General features: G+C 37.7%; 1 protein-coding gene across 38 annotated transcripts in view; it reads left to right on the plus strand.

Annotated features, from left to right (window-relative positions):
• TCF4 (transcription factor 4) overlaps positions 1-18,877 on the plus strand; it is a 414,402-nt gene that overhangs the window by 85,603 nt on the left and 309,922 nt on the right. The gene's annotated exons all lie outside the window — the stretch shown is intronic.

Here is an 18,877-nt window from a genome sequence, read left to right on the forward strand (position 1 = left end):
ACCAGAAGTCATTTGAAGTCATTGCTGCATTCTGCCGGTAACATGGTGTCATCTGCGTATCTTATTGATGTTTCTTTCACCAATTTTCCATACATCTTTAGTCAGACCAATTGAAATTAATGCAATTTAAGTTAGTCAGGCCTAATCTGTTTAAGACTAAACCTGGAATGAATTCTTTATTGGTTCAATCAAGTCAAAAACAAAAGAAAAAATATATAAAGAAGATAAAGACGTTGTGGCACCTGCTATATTTACATGTGAGCATTTGTGGACAAGTCCACCTCCTCATACTTGTCCATGAAAGCTCACATTAAAATATAGCAATTAGTCTTTAAGATACCACATTTTTGTCATCTAAATTTTTTTCTTTTGTTTTTAACCTGGTATGGCAGCACAGGTTGACATGGTAATTTCTTCTAAAACTACAATTATGACAGGCAATGATGAATCAACTATTTATTCAAATATTAGGAAGCAAGTATGATAGTCATAGTTTCTAATTATTGTTCAACTGCAGATGTCTTATTGGATAAAGGGGTCCGAACATTTAGTTATTAAAATGTATTAAATATGCACACACTCCAAGACAGAGCTTTGAAGGAAGTTAGTAAATGTCCACCTGCATCTCTCCCTACACACAAAATACCTATTTTATAAAAATGAATAAATAACTATATTTGAACGTTAAATTACACTTTTTAGTTTTCTGAAAGAGATAGCAGATCTACTGCAGATTTCCTTCACTACTTAATCGATTTGACTGTGCAGCAGATCTCTTTCTAAGCTGCAGTGGTCTTGCTAACTATCCACAAAGCCTGTTTCTTCCTCCTCTCTTGAAATAAGATGCAGCTGACATCAGTCTCTTTGGCTTTTTATGATATGGGGATGTGGTGGTATCAAAGCAGTCAGGATGAAAGTACAAAAGCTTCCTGTTTCCAGCTGTTTTCATCTGCAAATATTTTTTTCTTCCAAAGATGATGCTTCCTTTCAAGGGTTTTTAATCTGTAACTGTTTCCTCAGTTTATTTTACTACAGTAAAATATTTTCCCTTTAGGTCATATCTATCTCTTTTAAAAACCAACCTGCCCTTTTCAAAGTGTTTTTTTTTTAAAGATTTGCCACCCAGAAGAGCAAACTTGCATTTCTAAAGAAGCTTTATTGAAGAACTAATACCAATTAATGTTTTGCCAGTGATATCAACATATAGTTGATGTGGGGCATAATATAGGATTGTCATATGAAGATTCCATTGTATTTTGTGTTTCTGTTTATAAGCTGCATTGAGAGTAGTAGCCAAAGATCAGTCTAATATATTAGTATTATGTATACAGATAAATATAATAGTTAAGAAGAACCTATACTCTGTCAAAATTGGCAAATCTTTAATTTTTGAAATATGCATAGTGCATTTTAAACAATCTCTGTCATGAACAAACACCTAGTGACTGTTGTTATTATAACAGTGTAGTGTAATTATTGCAATACAGTTATTTGTATTGACTCTTTACATCAGTGGTCCCCAACCTTTGGCCTCCAGATGTTCTTGGACTATAACTCCCAGAAGCCTTCTCCACCACCTCTGTTGGCCAGGATTTATGGGAGTTGAAGTCCAAGAACATTTGGAGGCCCAAGGTTGGGGACCACTGCTCTACATAATTATCTGAGATTATTGATTTAGATGCAGTAGTATGATAGGAGCTATATACTGTACAGCTATGTATATATTTTGTTAAGGATATGCAGTGGTTAACAAATCATAATGGTTTCCCTGTTGTTTCTTGATATTATATTAATTGCACACATCAGTTGACCTATGTCAAATTCAAAGCACATTTAAAGGGATAGTTGAGAAAACATGGTTGAAGTATAGTTGCTCAACTTTGATGTCATCAGTCTGATGACATCAAAGAGCTGATGATGTCATCAGTCGTGGCAGTTTTTCAGGAATTAAAAATTCCTGATCTTCCTGCCAAAATTCTAAAGCTCCAGTAGGATCCCTTTTATCCTGGAGAAGTCATGTAGGACTGTGGGATGGGGTGAACTTCCAGTGGGCCCCAGTGACTTCCTCCGAATGAAGATGTTCCCAAGAAGCAACAGAGCAAATCAGCATTCCAAAAGGCAATTGTAAAAATAGGGGGACCTCAAATGAAAAGTTATAACTTTTAAATAGCCCCAGATCAGCACCAAATTTAGCACAGATATAACAGAGAGAGTCTGTTCTTGTTCTGTACCAAATGTGGGCACATTTAAATAAAACTGATTTGCCACCATCACCCTGCAGACACTAGTTACCTTTTCTGCATGCAGATTTAAAACTTTCTTATCTTGAAAAATAGTGGTTTGTCCTAGTTGCTTGGGGGGGGGGTCCATGCTTCAGGGGGCTTTGAACTGACTTTGAAATAAGCTGTTTCAAAGGGGAAAACCTCTGACTTTCTGGCTTTTTTTATAAGCACAAACATTCTAAACATAAAACTTTTGCAAGACTGAGCACTTCACATTTGTTGAAAAATGGCTCAATAATTGCTTTGGGTTTGAGTGAGAAGTGGATAACTGATGAAAAAAGGAGTCTGCTTCTGGGATTTTCCCTTGTGTAGTGCCGCTTTGTGAATGTTAGTGAACATAAGAAGGTATCTTGTAGCCCATCTTGACTGGTTGCCATTGGTGTTGTCAACATTCAGGCTGCCCTTTGCTATGTAGTTTGTCATCTTTTTTTCTGGCTGGCAGTGTTGGCATGAGAGCATGCAGCAATTGTGGAGATAGAAGCACAATATTCCACGTTAATAACCTGGAGGTTATTCGAAGAATTGAATTGATTTCTATGCACCCTTGTAGGTTGACCAACTATTTCTCGCCTATGTATCTCATGAAAAGCCTATTATAATTTAACTTTAGTTGGCCCATAAACTGACACCCACCTACCCCGGCAATTTGAATGGTTTCAAATAATGGCAGGTTTTAGTACGTTTAATCTAGTGTGGTTGTTAATCTCACAATTATTTGAAATGTTTGTAGGATATTTTTGTCTTAACAACTATTGTAAAGAAGCGGGTTCCAGTACTGTACTGGGTGTAGCCAACTGTGATATAATACTAAATGTACAATAATGTGTTTGAATGATGATGAAATAAGTAGCATATGGCTTAGTGTCAGCTCATTGTTTTTGTGTTTTAAAGCAGATTTTTTTAAAAACGCTTTGGTAAAAAATGTCCAATATTTTAGGGTACAGAGAAGGATTTATGGATGTTACTGAATAACTTTTTTGTGTTCATTGGTTACATTCAAAGGTCTATATAAATATATTCCTTGAGATATTAAAAAATACCACAGTTGCCCTGTTCAGAGAAGCAGCAATTGTCATAGCTGAATAGGACAGTAAATAACCAGAGAACAACAAACAGGATATACTGCAATGAACTTGTGAAGGGTTCCATTTCCAGGGGCTCTTCATTAAGAATCTGCCTCTTGTCAGCACTTGTGGAAATAATATTTAAATATAAATATGTACTGCTTTAAACTAAAGAATTTTGCCAGGTCTGATAAACAAAGATGCCCAGAGTTTAGACTAAAGAAATTTGAATTGCTGCTGTGCTGACGTAGGCCGTTAGTCTCTGAAAAATCATGGTTGCGAGTCAGCTAAACTAGAAATTAAGAAAAAATTGCCACTTAAAAGCAATTCTTGGATTAGATTGAGAAAAATATTTGCTTCTTATCTTCATATTATGGCATTACATCCTAAGCTTAAGGGTTACTTCCTGTTGCAGTTTAATGTGAATATTAAAGAGCATGATGAAGGAGAAAATTATGTCCCTTAAGTCAAAGGGCATGAAATAGAAAAAAGTCCATAACATTGCCTTCTGGTATCAGCTGATTTGGAAGAATTGGAATGGCTGTAAAAAGTATTGCTTATCTGGTCAAGTTTTTGCAACGTGTATTATGATCAAAGATGCTCATAATTCAAAGGTTTAACAGAAGCAGTAAGATGAGCAGTAAGAGTTAATTGTAATTCTTTTATCATTTTTTATTTTGTATTGTATCCTGCTCCCAGAGTAGTGCCTTGGCACAATGGAAGCAGGATGTAAATTCAATAAAAAAAATGAGATCCTCCTCCTGTATCTATTTTCAAGTGTAAAACATCTACCAGGGCAACCAAGTACAGTACATTTCCATTCCCAGGCAATGCCAGATTCTACTTGTGGTGGATCCAAATAATTACTGTCCTCCAAAACTAGTTGAGGTACCATCCTTTTCCCCAGCACTGAATATCTATCCCCTGTTCACTTTGTGGAGATTTAATTTCATTAATAAAATGTCACTACTACTTTTCTGAAGGCAGTATGGAGTGTGTGCTCTCTCAGGGAGAGATTTACTACCTTGGCAGTCTATCCTCAAATCTCTGCAGACAAGCTTCTAATATCCATAATGTAGAGGAACCCAGAGTTAGTAACATGATATTAGTAACATGATATTAATATTGATGCTCACGTGAGTTACCGGTAATTTTAGCTGCAAAATGTATAGCAAATTGGTCACAGTGGACTTAAGGCATTCACTGCCTGATATGCTGGACTCTTATAGAGAAATTGCTTTGCTTGCAGATAGTCTGTTCCCAAAAGGCCTAGACCTATTTCTTTAGAAAATCAAGACCCTGGGGCTGTCACCAGACTTACTGGGCTCAATACAGGGTGTTTCCAACAATCAAAAAAAGGGTTTTGGATACAGAGGGGCAAACTCTGCACAGCGCTGCCCAAAGAGTGTGTTCTCCACTTCATTTTCAGTTGCCCCTCAGCTATGGCTATAGACCAAGCTATCTTCATCACTTAGAACAGCCACAAGAACGATGGGCATTTACCCTTGCCAGATGCAATATAGTACCATCAAGCATAGTGCAGGGCAGGTATAAGGGCTTACCAATAGAACTGAGAGTCTGCCCGTGTGGTCAGGGAGAGGTTGAATCCCTGCAGCATATGCTATTTTATTGTTCTCTGTACAAGGATATTCGCCTGTCCCACCTGAGCGCTTTTCTCTCCTCCCATTCCGGATGGGATGATCTGAGGAAAATGCAGCATCTTCTAAGTGGCAATATTAAGGAACTTACCCTGTCAACTGACAGATACATATATGCCAGCATGCAGAGACATTGTAGCACGGTCTCGCAGAATGAAGAGCCCTACTCTTTGTAGCTTTGCTAGCCTGTCCAACATTGTCCAGATGTAGATCATGACAACAGAAGTTGAAAAATATATATTTTAGCAGTGTTTGCATATGCTCACAACAATGTTTCACAATCCATGTTCTGTTCATGAGCTCAATTGTTGCTTTGCCTTCAGTTCTCAAAGTAGGAAGGAAATCACTTGGTTGGGAGATAGATGAGATATTTGGGATTGATAGTATAGCACAAAAAGTTCTTAACTTTTTCTTTACCATGAACCCCCTTTAAATATCTTTTGTTGCCGCAAACCACCAAGACTTGACTCAAGATTTGAAAACCTAAAGTGCATCAAATATTTCTCATGAAGGATCTTCAGATTTGGAGAGAAGGGAGAAGTAAATTAATCTGTTAATGCACACACTCCTGTTATAATATTTTTGTTGGAATTGTTCCGTACAAATTAATAACCTCTTCCACCACCTCCATAGACACAGGCCTTATTGAGGTGGAGGGGCTTGCTTGCTTCAGTGAGGTTGAGAGCTATTCTGGTGGTAGTGTTGCTACGTGAAGGGTTTCCCAAACCAGACAGGTCTCAGCCCAACTGGATGTAAAAAAAATAAAATCTCATAGATTAAAGAGATTTGCAACAAAACTCAAAGAAAGCTTATCTATGATATTATAATAACAACTGAAATGATTAAGAGGTAAGTAAAGGCTGTGAAAAACTGGAGTACACCTGGCCGAGATGAGCTGCACAAATTTTGGTAAAATATTTATCAAGACTCCATCAACATATAGCAGTGCAATTTAATCACTTCAACATTCTATAACTGAAGATTGGATGACAACAGACCGCACAGTTCTGCTGATAAAATATAATCAAAATAGCAAAGAACCCAATAATTATTGACCAATTACATGCCTTCCAACAATGTTCAAGCTCCTCACAGGAGTACTTGTAAGATCAATAATAATTATTTAATTGAAAGCTTCCTATACCAAACTGAGCAGAAAGGGAATTTTAAAAAGCCAAGAGGCATGAAAGATCAGCTGCTTACTGGTAAAATGATATTAAAGAATAAAAAAAGACAAAAAACAAATCCTAACATGGCCTGGATAGACTATAATAGGGCATTTAACAGCAGCCTAAAAATATTTGGGATTAGTAAAAATATTCAGAAGTTCCTCAAGAAAAACATGGAAAAATGGAAAACGATCTTAATGGCCTATGGCAAAGAAATTGGGGAGGTTAGCATCAGAAGAGGAATATTTGAAGGGGACTCTTTGTCACCACGGCAGTTTCACATTTCACTTTTTGAAAATAAACACTTGGAAAAATAAACCACAACATGGACAACACCTGAGAAATATTGATGGAAAGCATGATCAGAATTCAACATGGGCATGGCTAAAACTGGGGACCTTTAAGAAAGAAACCGAAGGCTTGATTTTTCCTACACAAGAACAAGCACTCCAAACCAACGAGATGAAAGCTAAGAAAATGTCAACTCTGCCAAGAAAAAGATGAAACTGTGTCACATATCATCTGTTTTTTCCAGTAGCGATTTATGGAAGGGAGAGCTGGACCATGAAGAAGGCTGACCACTGAAGAATTGATACTTCTGAACTGTGGTGCTGGAGGAGACTCTTGAGAGTCCCTTGGACTGCAAAGAGAACAAACCTATCCATTTTGAAGGAAATCAACCCTACATTTCCTTTACTTTCTTGCATTCTTTCTTTCTTGCATTCTTTCTTTCTTGCATTCTTTCTTGCATTCTTTCTTGCTTGCTTGCATTCTTTCTTTCTATTTTAACTGCAAAAGATCATAATATTTCTTCAAGCCTTCACAGATCCCCTGTGAGGACATTGCAGCCCCCCAGGGATCCGCGGACCACAGGTTAAGAATCTAGAGAATAGCATGCCTCTGAAGACGAAGGCTGGGGTCTTGACATGTCAATTAGCAAAAACTGCAGAGAGGTTTCCCAAATACTGGTGGAAATGGACTGGATTCATCACGTTCTGAAGCTGACCCATAGAAATTGGTCCACCCTCTTTGTAGGTCCTCCAGTTCTGCAGGCCCTGTCTCTTCCCCGAACCTTCTGTTTCTTTGCTTAAAAACAAATGATTGTCTATTCAAGCTTGCCCAGCTTTGTCATGAAACTTGAAATGGTGGGAACTGTCTAGGTTTACTGAAGAAGAATCATCATCTTACTAGTTTTGTTAGGATGTAAAAGAATAAAGCTTATATATTTCAGTGTGATGCTGTAATATGGTGATTACTGTAGTAACAGTTACCGTTAGGGATTTATGCTGCTGCTGCTGCTGATATCAACTACTGTGAGATAGCAATGATGCCACTGCATTTTTGTTATTGTTGCTGTTTTTACATGTAGTATAGTATAATCTGCCTCAGTCAGGCATCTTGTGAAACTTTCTTGCATTGTTGCATCACAAATCTATTGAATAATTTTTTTAGAATATGTACTGAAAATTATCTTCCAGCTATGATTATAAAATCATTATATTCTAAGCTAAGCAAAGTATCCCATTTTCTTAACAAACAACTGTAATGTAGCCCTGTAGTTTATAGCTTGGACAAAATGTATGGCATCTATTTTTCTTGTCTAATGCCCACAACTGTATCGAACTGCATTGCAAGTAATTTGTAGCATCGTTGAAGACCAATATTACTTTATCTTGTGCAAATATTAAATGATGGAAACTGCAAAGAACATATAATACTCTAGTTTTTATTACATCTACTTTATTCTCCCACATAGATGCTCTGTTGATAAATGTATATGCATATATTATTTATCTGTTCTTGTAAAGAGGACATATAATTGCCTATTAAATATGCTAATTGCATAAATATATCTTGCTCAATCTCATTTTCTTTTCTGTTTATAAAATAAATGTTTTAGTTAAATTGGGCGGCATGCTGGTAAGTGAAAATACTACTAGTTGCTTTAAGCTTTGTAAACACCTTAGAATGATGGAACAGACATTTGCTTAAAATTATGATGACTTTCACAACAGGGAAGAATTAAAAGAGTTTCCTGCAGATTAGAAATACTCAATCAATCTATGTAAATTTTATGTTGAAATAAAAAGCTCCTGTTCTTACCTTCTGAACCTGTAGCTTATAGGACATTGAAAATAGTGGCCAATTCTGTGGTTAAAAGCTTCTTAATTTAAGGATAAGAACAACTGCAAACATACAACAAAAATCAAATATATTTTATTTGCTTTCTAGAATATAGTTTCTCTGGAAAATTCTGGAAAGCAAGTGGATTATCAAGAAAGGAAGGAGAGAATGGTTTGTAGTTGGTTTCCCCCAAATATAGTGGTGGGAAGTAGAAATGTTCCCTCCTTGTAAGTGTTCTAAGCTTTGCTGAGTGGCATTTGAATAGAAAAAGCAGCCTCAAATTTTTATTTCCTGAAACTAATTTTTTGCATCTGTGAAGGCTGAAAAGCTACTTGTGAAACTAATTGAAAATGGAGAACCTCAAAACACTGCAATGGTTTGGGTTTCTGGTTCAGTGTTTGCTCTGTTTAAAATGGATGGATGAGTCAGACACAAAACTGCAGATGATCTATTGGGTAATATCACCATAATTTGAAAAATAAAGAGACTTCAGAGTTGTTCAGTAGTTAGGATGTTAAGTGGATTTATCATTTGTAAAAGTTTTTTTTTAAGTTACAAAGAATTTTGGCATAACGTTTGTAAGATTTGTCCAACACTTGAGCTTCCTGGGTCTGCAGGTTTAAACAGAGCTGGTTCCATCAAATGCCAAGCATATATTTTCATTTACATTTTGTGTATTTCAGGGCTCAAGCAGGAATTTAAAAGAACTGCAATTAAATTTTTCATTTTTTTCTGTACTTTATTTGTGTTAAAGGAGGACATAATGGCATACAGTTTGCACATATATACACAAAACGGAGTAAAAAAATCTTAGTAGTAATGGAGCTACTACTCTTCCAAGTACAGGAAACTACTTTTCTTTTGGTTGTTGTGGGTTTTCTGGGCTCTTTGGCCGTTGTTCTTCCTAATGTTTCACCAGTCTTTGTGGCCGGCCAGAAGATGCCGGCCACAGAGACTGGTGAAATGTTAGGAAGAACAACCTTCAGAACACGGCCAAAGAGCCCGAAAAACCCACAATAACCATTAGATCCCGGCCATGAAAGCCTTCGCGAATACTTTTCTTTTCTTTTCTTTTCTTTTTTCTTTTCTTTTCTTTTCTTTTCTTCCTTTCTTCCTTTCTTCCTTTCTTCCTTTCTTCCTTCCTTTCTTTCTTTCTTAGTATTGTTTTGGCTGTTTCCTAACTGCATTCCTTCTGTCACAAGGCATGTTTGTGATGGTATGTCTTATTCTTGCTTTTTACTTGTAGCAGTGCTTCCTTAACTTTTTTATAACCCTTCCCACACACCAAATTTATTCTGCAGGACCTTCCAGTCCAGCACCAACCATCTGCTACACAGTTGAGCATGCAGAGATTCATGCTCATCTGCTACAGAGTGCAGGACTCTATGGGTTGAGACAATAATCCAATAAAGGCATCAGAATACATTGCAAGCTCTCTGACCTATTCTAAAATCACATTCAGGGAGTTGGAATTAAAGCAAAGCAAGATTCTCCTCATGTGAAATTGGGATGATAGGTGAAGTGAAAATATTCCTTCCCCACAAATCAAGTGGGAATCAGTGAGAATCCTTTGCTTATGAGGACTTGCATCTCAACTGCTGACGCTAAGTAGGCTCATTTGCCTCAGGATCCCATTTGTCCCTATAACTGGCTACTTTCCCAGATGTGATATGCCCATATTGATTTTCAGGCCAAGCCATACATAAGAAGTCACCATTACATATGTACAGAATCCTTCCGTGGTATTCTTCAGAACTTTTTTTTTTAAAAAATTGTGATTATTACTTCTGAGTGCACCCAATGCAGCCACCTTGACACCTTGATGGAACTTTCTAGGACTATTCAGTATCTAGTTGGGAAACTGTATATGAACCTTCTTATGTACTCCAGCTTGAGTTGCATGATAAAAAAGATGGAATATGAATGTATAATGAACAAAATGAAATACTATGCGTCCTTCCTTTATCGTATTGATTAGCACAGAAGAACAAGAGACCCTCTATTTTCCTTCTTCCAGTACTACTTCTCTGAGTGATGTAGGCTTCAACCCCATACTGTCCTGCTGCCACACATTCTTCTTTTTCTTTTTAATCAAATTTGACTTAAATTTAGGTTTTCCAAGAATGCTAGTAAATACTCATCAGTGGTAAGAAAGAGTTCTGAGAGAATTTGAAGGCCTTCTGTAAACTGGAGGAAGATTTTCCTTTTTTCCCCATAGTATTGAAGAGTCATATCACACTGGTGAGCTTGTGTGGGTACAAAAGCTGATACTTGGAACATGTGTGAATTTATTTGCAAGGCTTCTTTAAGTGGGAATATTTATATGCACATGCCTAAATAACATGCCAGTTTCATGGGTGAGACATTAATCTAAGTGAAAGAATTATCAAAGCAATTTTTCTTGCATGATTAATGCAAGATGATACTAAAGTACATTAATAAATAGTATCTTCATCAGCCCTTTTTCTTACATCTTGAGGACTTTCTACAGGATTTGGTGTACTATCTAATTCTAAATACACAATTGGCTTTGAAAATTTTTCCCTGAATTAATTACTCAAAGCTGAATATCTTTTGTGAAAAAAACTTTGTTTCTCAAGTACATGAAATGCAGAATTTTGTAAACATTTGATTCTGATTCTTCTTCGTGGACAATGTGAATTCATACATGTGGGTTCTTTCTGTGCCTCCACAAAACTCCCTTGGAACATTCCAGAACCTAAAAATCTATTAGATTGACTCCCTGCAATATGCATGCCCCCCGCCCTGCAGTGAGTCCTTTGTGTCCTTTAAGCTGCCCTGAGGAAATACGTATTGAAACAGTCTTTGAGACATCTCTTTGGGAAAGAAGCGAAGTTTATAATATTCTTACATCTGTCTTCTTCCTGCTCTTTGTTATCTTGTTGTCATGAATTTTTCCCTAAAAAAGTTCATTATTATTTTTTGTGTGGCCTTCCTGCCTTTTATTTATTTATTGAGCTTCTAGACTGCCCGACTTAGTGAGACATTACTCAGGGCAGTTTATATAATTAAGCAGGACATACAGGCCCCTTTAAGAAGAGTGACACTTGCAGTAACCCTCCTCCCAATGGAAGCTTGAAGTGTGTTTACTGTTTGGGTGAGGGACATTAAACACAAAACTGTCAGTTTTGCCACAAACTTACTAAAGTGGCTGTTTAAAATTATCAAACTCAAATTAAATTTTATTTGTGGGTGTAAAGCAAAGCATGCTGCTTATATACTGCCCCATAGCACTTCAAGCACTCTCTGAACGGTTTACAAGTTAATTACGCAGGCTACACATTGCCTCCCCAGTAAGCTGGGTACTCATTTTACCGACCTCGGAAGGATAGAAGGCTGAGTCAACCTTGAGCTGGCTACCTAGGATTGGACCCCAGGCCATGATTGTTGTAAGCTGTTGATACCATCTCCAAAGAAATGGTTTCTACCCATACTATCTGCAATACCACTTTTAAATGGAAGCGACCCAACCTGAGGCCACCTTGGCTAGATCTCAGGATAATCCAGGTTCTCAAGAAATACAGTCTACACAGCAAACACCTTCCCTTAGTGTCGCGGAGAGGCCTTTGACTTCAAAGTCAAATCATATCAGTTCCAGAGTTGACTTCTTCTGCTATAGCAAAAAAGGCGAAGAAACTCACAACGTCCAACAGCAAGAAAGCCAGGAAGGCAAATCAAAAGTTTATCCCAATCAGATTCAAGGTCTCCAATTCTAGTTCCTAGAGAATCGAAGGAACCAGCGTTTACACAAGAGAAAATCAGTGAGCCAAACTGACATCAAACCTATCAATAGGACCACAAGACATCTGTTTGGCTTAACATTGCCCTCATCAGAATCACCAACATTGGGTCAAGACTAACACTGAAGGGCTCACAAAGACAATTGCCCTTCTGTAGATGCTTTGTTTTCTAGAAACAAGGTGGTACACCATGCCCACAGTATCAAGAAACTGTTGAAACTGATGTTAACTTTGAAATCAGGATCTAAACACACCAAAGACTCTACCGAGCACATTATTGCAGAATACTCAATTAAAGAAACACTTCCCAAGACCACTCCATCTTCTTTGGGTGTCAAGAAAAATACAGTAATTAGTTTCTGTATGTTCTTATGGAGAAAGAACAACAGGGAACCAGTGACACTTCTCACTCTCAGACTTCTGAATCTGATAACAAATAGTCAGTCCTGGCCCCCACCCCGGCATCAGATGTTGGAGACACATACTCACCCTCCACATCCAAAAACTTTCAATCATACTTAGATCTGATACAGCGGATGACCAAGTGTCTTCAGATGGAGGTTCAGACATCACTGTCACCATGTCAGATCTGGTGTATGACTAACTAAATTAAACCACAGCTCAGTGGTCAGGGAACAGGGGTAAATTACCCCAAATGGGGTAAAAATGAAAATCCTGGGGGTAATGAGGATGAGCAAAGCCCCAATATTGATGCTCTCATATCCAAGATGAAGCAACATCATTTCTCCAAATTCTGAAGTTTTCAAGTAAGTTGAAGCTTTCAAAGTAATTTTGAATAGATTCAATAAGATTTTGAATTCAAATAATGTATGATTTCCTTCCTTTCAAATCAAGGGGGTAATTTCAGCATATATAAATTTTGAGGGGTAAAAGGTAAAAAAGTTCCCTGATCCCTGCCATAGCTGAACTAATACATATTGGTATTTTACCATACCTGCTTGATTCAGTCATTTCTTAAACCATCTTCTCTCTTACCAACTTCTAGACGTATGGAGAACCTCTATAAGATACATGACAAAGAGGCCACCTTTCTGTTAAAACACCCACAACTGAACTCAGTCATTGTGGAGGCCTCCCAAACAAGTTCAAGAGGATGTCACAACATGACTCCCAGTAAAAGGGATGGCTGTAAGATGAATATGATTGGGAGGAGAATATGTTCAACCATGGCATTAGGGAAATAAGTGGCAAACTATCAAGCAGCAATGGAAGCATAGTACAGCTTTCTGTGGGACAAGATTCATCTCCATTTGAATAGCCTGCCTGAAGATAAACAGACTTTAGCCACCACCTTTCATCAACAAGTCACAGCCCTCACCATGCAAGAGAGGCACACTGCAAGACGCACTACAGTGGCACTACAAATATATGCTTGGCTTCGCTCCACCAGTTGTTCAAAGGATTCCAGATCATGAATAAAGAGCTTACCTTTTGAAGGGGAGGGCCACTTCAATGAAAAAAAGAAAACACCTAATGACATAATGGTCGAAAAGAGAAAAACAACAAAATGCATGGGTTTTTATCCACAGTACCAGCAGTGTTAGTTTCGCTCTTACTGGACGTGTCCATACTCCTATCAGTTTTCCCAGACCTCCCTCTGAAAGACAAAAACCACTTCCTATATTATTGCCTTACCTACAGTCTGGCCAAAACCAAAGATCCACCAACACATCAAAGAGAAGAATCGTCTTAAAAAGATCTCTGACTTCTCTCCTCCTGAGATTTTCATGCCTCTGACTTTTCATCTCACAATGACATTCCAACTTCAGTGCTGCATTTGACCCCCTAGTGGACTATCACCAATGACAGTTGGGTCCTAACCATAGTCAAGCATGGCTGTGCAATAGAGTTTCTTTTCTTCCTGCCTACAGTTCTTTTCAGATGGACATCACCATCTCAAGTTCCAAAGGATGAAAGGCCTTCAAAAGCTTCATTACCATGATCAGGAGCAAAGTATTACATGTGGCTACAGACAAACACAATTACTGGACCTAGCAATGTCACACACAATATCAAAGGTACTTTTTCCCTGTTCTCCTACCAATGCTGTTTATGTCATCCTTTGCCAGCAATGCTCATATGCACTTTACATAGGACAAATGGAGAATCTCTGTGCAAAAGGATTAATGGACACAAATCAGGCATCAGGAATGGCAACACAGAGAAACCCATTTCACATCATTTTAATTTAACAGAACATTGTACACATGATTTAAAAGTGGCCATTTTGGGGGAAAAAATTACAGGACAAGAATCCAGAGAGAGACAGCTGAGATAGAATATATACACATGCTAGATACCCATCACTTCTCTGCATAATTAACATTCATGTTATTGTACCATTGTTATTCATGTCATAGGTTCTTGCATTTTTTACCACACAAGCTTCATTGGAATACACCTGTAAATCAAAGAGGCTATCACCTCACTGTTTAATACCCACTGACTTCATTGCCAACTAACCAGCTTCAATGTCTGTGTTTTGATGCTGTGTATAAATATTTGCCATGTTATATCTCTCTTATTATGTTTGAGGAAATGGAACTGTCCATGAAAGCTCACATGAAAATATAACAGGTAGTCTTTAAGGTGTCACCATGTTTTTGTCTTTTTTTAACTTGTCTTTTTAATTTGCTCTCTTTTTTAAATTTTGTTTTTACCTATAATGTTTGCATGAACTAACATGGCTACCTCTTCTACAACATTGTTTTGGCATATCATTTGGCAAAAAGACTAATCCAAAGTCTTTAAGAGGACAATCTATGAGGGCGGTTACTGTGAAATTTCAAAACAGCAGCATGGTTGCAGCCCTTGACATTTGTCAAACATTATAGACTGAATGTCAAAGTCAAACTTGATGCAGCTTTCAGCAAAGCGGTAATCTCTTCTGTGCTGCCATAACCTCCCACCGGCTAGGAAGTGACCTTGTCAGTCACCTACATGTATGATTCAGAGACTCCATGAAGAAGGAGGACAGGTTGCTTACCTGTAGTTCTTCAGGTTGTCACCTATGAAGTCACACAATCCAGTCATCCTCCCCTCGGTCTGTCTTGTCAGTCTGTGTTTTTTGGTCAGTGGCAGACTGGGGGAACTGAGGATTGAGCACAGAGTATGGTAGCATACACAGAGCAGTAAGTCAATCTAATGGATTTTTAGGCTCTGGAATATTCAAAGGGAATTATGCACAGGTAGAGGAAAGAACCCTTGTGTGAATTCACAAATGACCACTCGAAGCACTACAGTTACAGGTAAGCAAACTCCATCTCCCCACCTCTTGGTGTAGGTACTGAATCCTGTCAGAGCTTTGCTGTCTTGGAAGCAAAAGTACAGGCTAATTAAGCCAGTGGTCAGGATTTGACAGAGATTCAAAGTGCCAGAAGCAAATGATGTGGTTTAAGATTGGAAAGTGCTCAGGTTCTGCAAACAGATTAAATATACTAATGTTTTTATAGTATCTTCCTTTTCAGGCAACTTTCACAGACTGAAGTACTAGCCTTGGCCAAGTGTTATATAGGGCCAGCCACATTGCTATGGTAGCTAAAGTCAGCTTGTTTGGCCAGACTTTGAAAAGAATATAGGGCAATCTCTGGCACAATAACAGAGACAGTGCATGGAATGTGCTGAAGGTTTAGTCGGACTGCATGAGATGTTCTCTGTTGCTTAGAGGTTAAGAAACCTGGATTCAATTGTCAGCGCTCTCAACCTTGTCTGTTATGATTGGTGTAGAAAGTATGGATGCAGAACTGTTAAAAATATTTTCTAGAATAAAAAAAAATGTATTTTTACTAGTATTTTTACTGGCCCACTAAAATATCATAAGCAAATAAGCTTTCAAGGCTTTTAAATTCTGTTGGACTCTTCATTAGACTAAAAGTTGCAGAGCTCAAACAAAGAGGTGAGGGGGAAAAACGTGCTTTTTAAAAAGTTGTTTTAGTTCTAGTTCTGATGTCTAGCTTCCAGTGTTCCTGTACCATTTTGGAAGCTATTATCTCTTAAAAATGCTCTTTGAGTAGGATGGGTATGTTAGCTTTTTAAAACAGAAAAAAAGCTGCTAAATGCTAAATCAGACTGTTTCTCCATCAAGCCTAGTATTGTCTTCTTTGACTGCTAGTAGCTTTTCTACCTTATCATTTGATGAGAGATACCAAGGAATCTGAGATGTCATGTGTATAAAGCAAGTTCTCCTTAACTATTGCTATTGACTAGGAGGGGGTTGTATGGTCTGACATACAACTGCTTATTTAGTCTTTATCACCTTCTTTTTCATATATGCTCTGCTAGTCTTTATTTGTCTTTATTATCTCTGCTATCTCTGTATTGGAAAAAACTAGGGTAATTTTTGACAAAGACTGTAAACCTCTGGTTGAGCTTTTGCTAGACAGTCCTGTGCTAAAAAAACTTGTTTGCCCACCAGGTTTACTGGGCTAGGCATAAAGTCTTAGCTTAAATCAAAATGAGGAACATGTGGCTCTCCAGATGTTGTTGTGAGTATGTTTGGCTGTCCTGGCTGGAGTGACATAAATAGCAATCCAGCAACATTTTGAGGGCACAGTTTCCCCAGTCCATTCAGATACAACCATGAATTGAAGAGGAATGAATCTTGAACGTATACGTTCTCACTTTATATGTATTAGTTCTCTCCCAAATGCACTCTCAGCAAACCATAGTTTTGCACTATAATTACATGATTACATCTAAACAGAGAACACTATTGTTTATGTACACTGTAGTTTGTATATAAAAAAATGGAAATCACAAAAGCATATACTACAACACTGGGATGGCCAAGGTCTTTAGCAAGGTAAGAGACTGGTGATTAATTATAAACTGTTCAGAGCCTTGGTCATGAAACAAACAAACACAATGCGTATTAATGCCAAATGTTACCCTTTATCAGATTCAATCCGCATATCAGTGATGATGGAGGTGGTTGTCCAGTAACGTCTGAGAGTGTCAAGTTAGGCAAGACTTTGCTGTGTGATTAGAGATCATACTGGCTGAAAATTGCATCACCAGTATGCTATAGTTACTTCCATACAGAAATCTTGTCTATGTACAGCCGTAGTCTTTGCTCAGTGATGCTTATAATTGTAAATAAATTAGAGAAGTGTGCTTACACTTAGGAATTGGTCAGTGAAAATACTGTATGATAGTTCTTAATAGGAGAACCTCTGAGAAGAAAGTGGCTTTACCATATGTGGTGGGGATTAGCAAATGAAGAGCTGAATTTTTCCAGATATAAGAATAAACTTCAAGAGGGCATGTGGAGAAAGGACACATTCCTTTATAAATCTTGTTTTCTGGGTCTGAACTTGGCAGTCTTATTCCTCCACTTAAATCTAGTTACTAAACTATATAAGATATATATGCTATCAGAGAATGATCTAGTCCATTTTTCCAAATCTTCAGTACCTTAGATGTGCTTAGAGGTGTTAATATGCTATAAATGGTACCCAGTCTCAAAGTTTGCTATGAGTACAAGGTATCTAGGTTTTCTTCACTTGGTTGAATGATTCTGGTAGAATCTTAGAACTGCAGAGCTAAAAGGGACCCTATGAATCATAGAGTCCAGCTCCTGTCTAGAAGGCACAGTCAAGAATTGAATCCCCAACCTCTGGCTCTGCATCCAGATACTGAAACCACTTAGCTATCCCTCAGGAGAGGCATCATTTCACTGAAGCTTACTCACACCAAAAAATGAGAATAAAAAACTCACATTGCATAAAGGATTATAAAAGTTCAAAGTTTATTATATATAAAATTGAGTCCTCTGTCCTTAGAATAAGTACATTGGCTCTCCAATCATGCAGTTTACAAGAGAGCTATCGATATTAATTAAACATTGTTGCTATCCTATCTTTTAAGACCAGTCTGAATGGAACATAAATTTGATTACTGGAGCCGGCACTACAGTTAGAGAGAAAAAGATGTAAAGCAGCAAATTCCCAGGGAGGGCAGGGGTGTATCCCATAGCTGTTCCCTCTGCTTCTTCTCCCACTCTAGCATCCCTCCCTGTCCTCTTAAGCTATTGCCTAGTGGGGCTATGTTTCCTTATTGCTGACCAGAGCTGTCTGTTTCATCTGCTCACCTTCTATGAACACATCAAAGCCATAGCCATCAGGAAAGGTGCCAAGGGTGAACATTTCAAAAGGATGCCGGTCTAGGTCATCCAGCAGCAAACGATGTTGGGTGACTCCAGTTCACTTCATATTACTCTTCACTTCATATTATATAGACAGTTCTACACAGACGTTACCACATTTGTTTGAGCAGGAACTAGATAGAGTGTTAAGTGAATGACAGCTGGGCTTTAGAATATAGTACTATATGTTCAGTTTTACTCATGTTAGTGGCCTCTGCATAGGTATCTGACTGGTCAATGTGTGAATAAAATGTTGAATGCTGGTCTGATCCATTGTGGCTTTTCTTATGTGTGCCATGTTCTCTGTGCCTCCTAAGCTAGACTGCTATGCTTAGGTGCTGTTCTATTATCAATGTTCAAGTTGTATTCAGGGGTTAGATCAGGTGAGGGAGCATTGCATTTTATTTCATTTCAAACAGCAAAATCTTTTAGATTTGTCCAGAACTTATAATTGATGTAAATCGTACATGTTAAGTTTAGCTTTAAAATGATGTTGTTTTTCTTATTAGTTACTTCCAAATTGTTTATAGTTAAATCATCCTTTTGTCAGATTTCTCCAGGTTTAGTCTATATAATTCTTTAGTGTGCTGTTTGTTCTTCTGAAGAACGGGGGCATGGTGTGTTTCTAACTCAAGTTCTATTTTGCACTGTTTACA

The sequence above is a fragment of the Pogona vitticeps genome, chromosome 2 (assembly GCF_051106095.1).
Source record: "Pogona vitticeps strain Pit_001003342236 chromosome 2, PviZW2.1, whole genome shotgun sequence".
Lineage (NCBI taxonomy): Eukaryota > Metazoa > Chordata > Lepidosauria > Squamata > Agamidae > Pogona > Pogona vitticeps.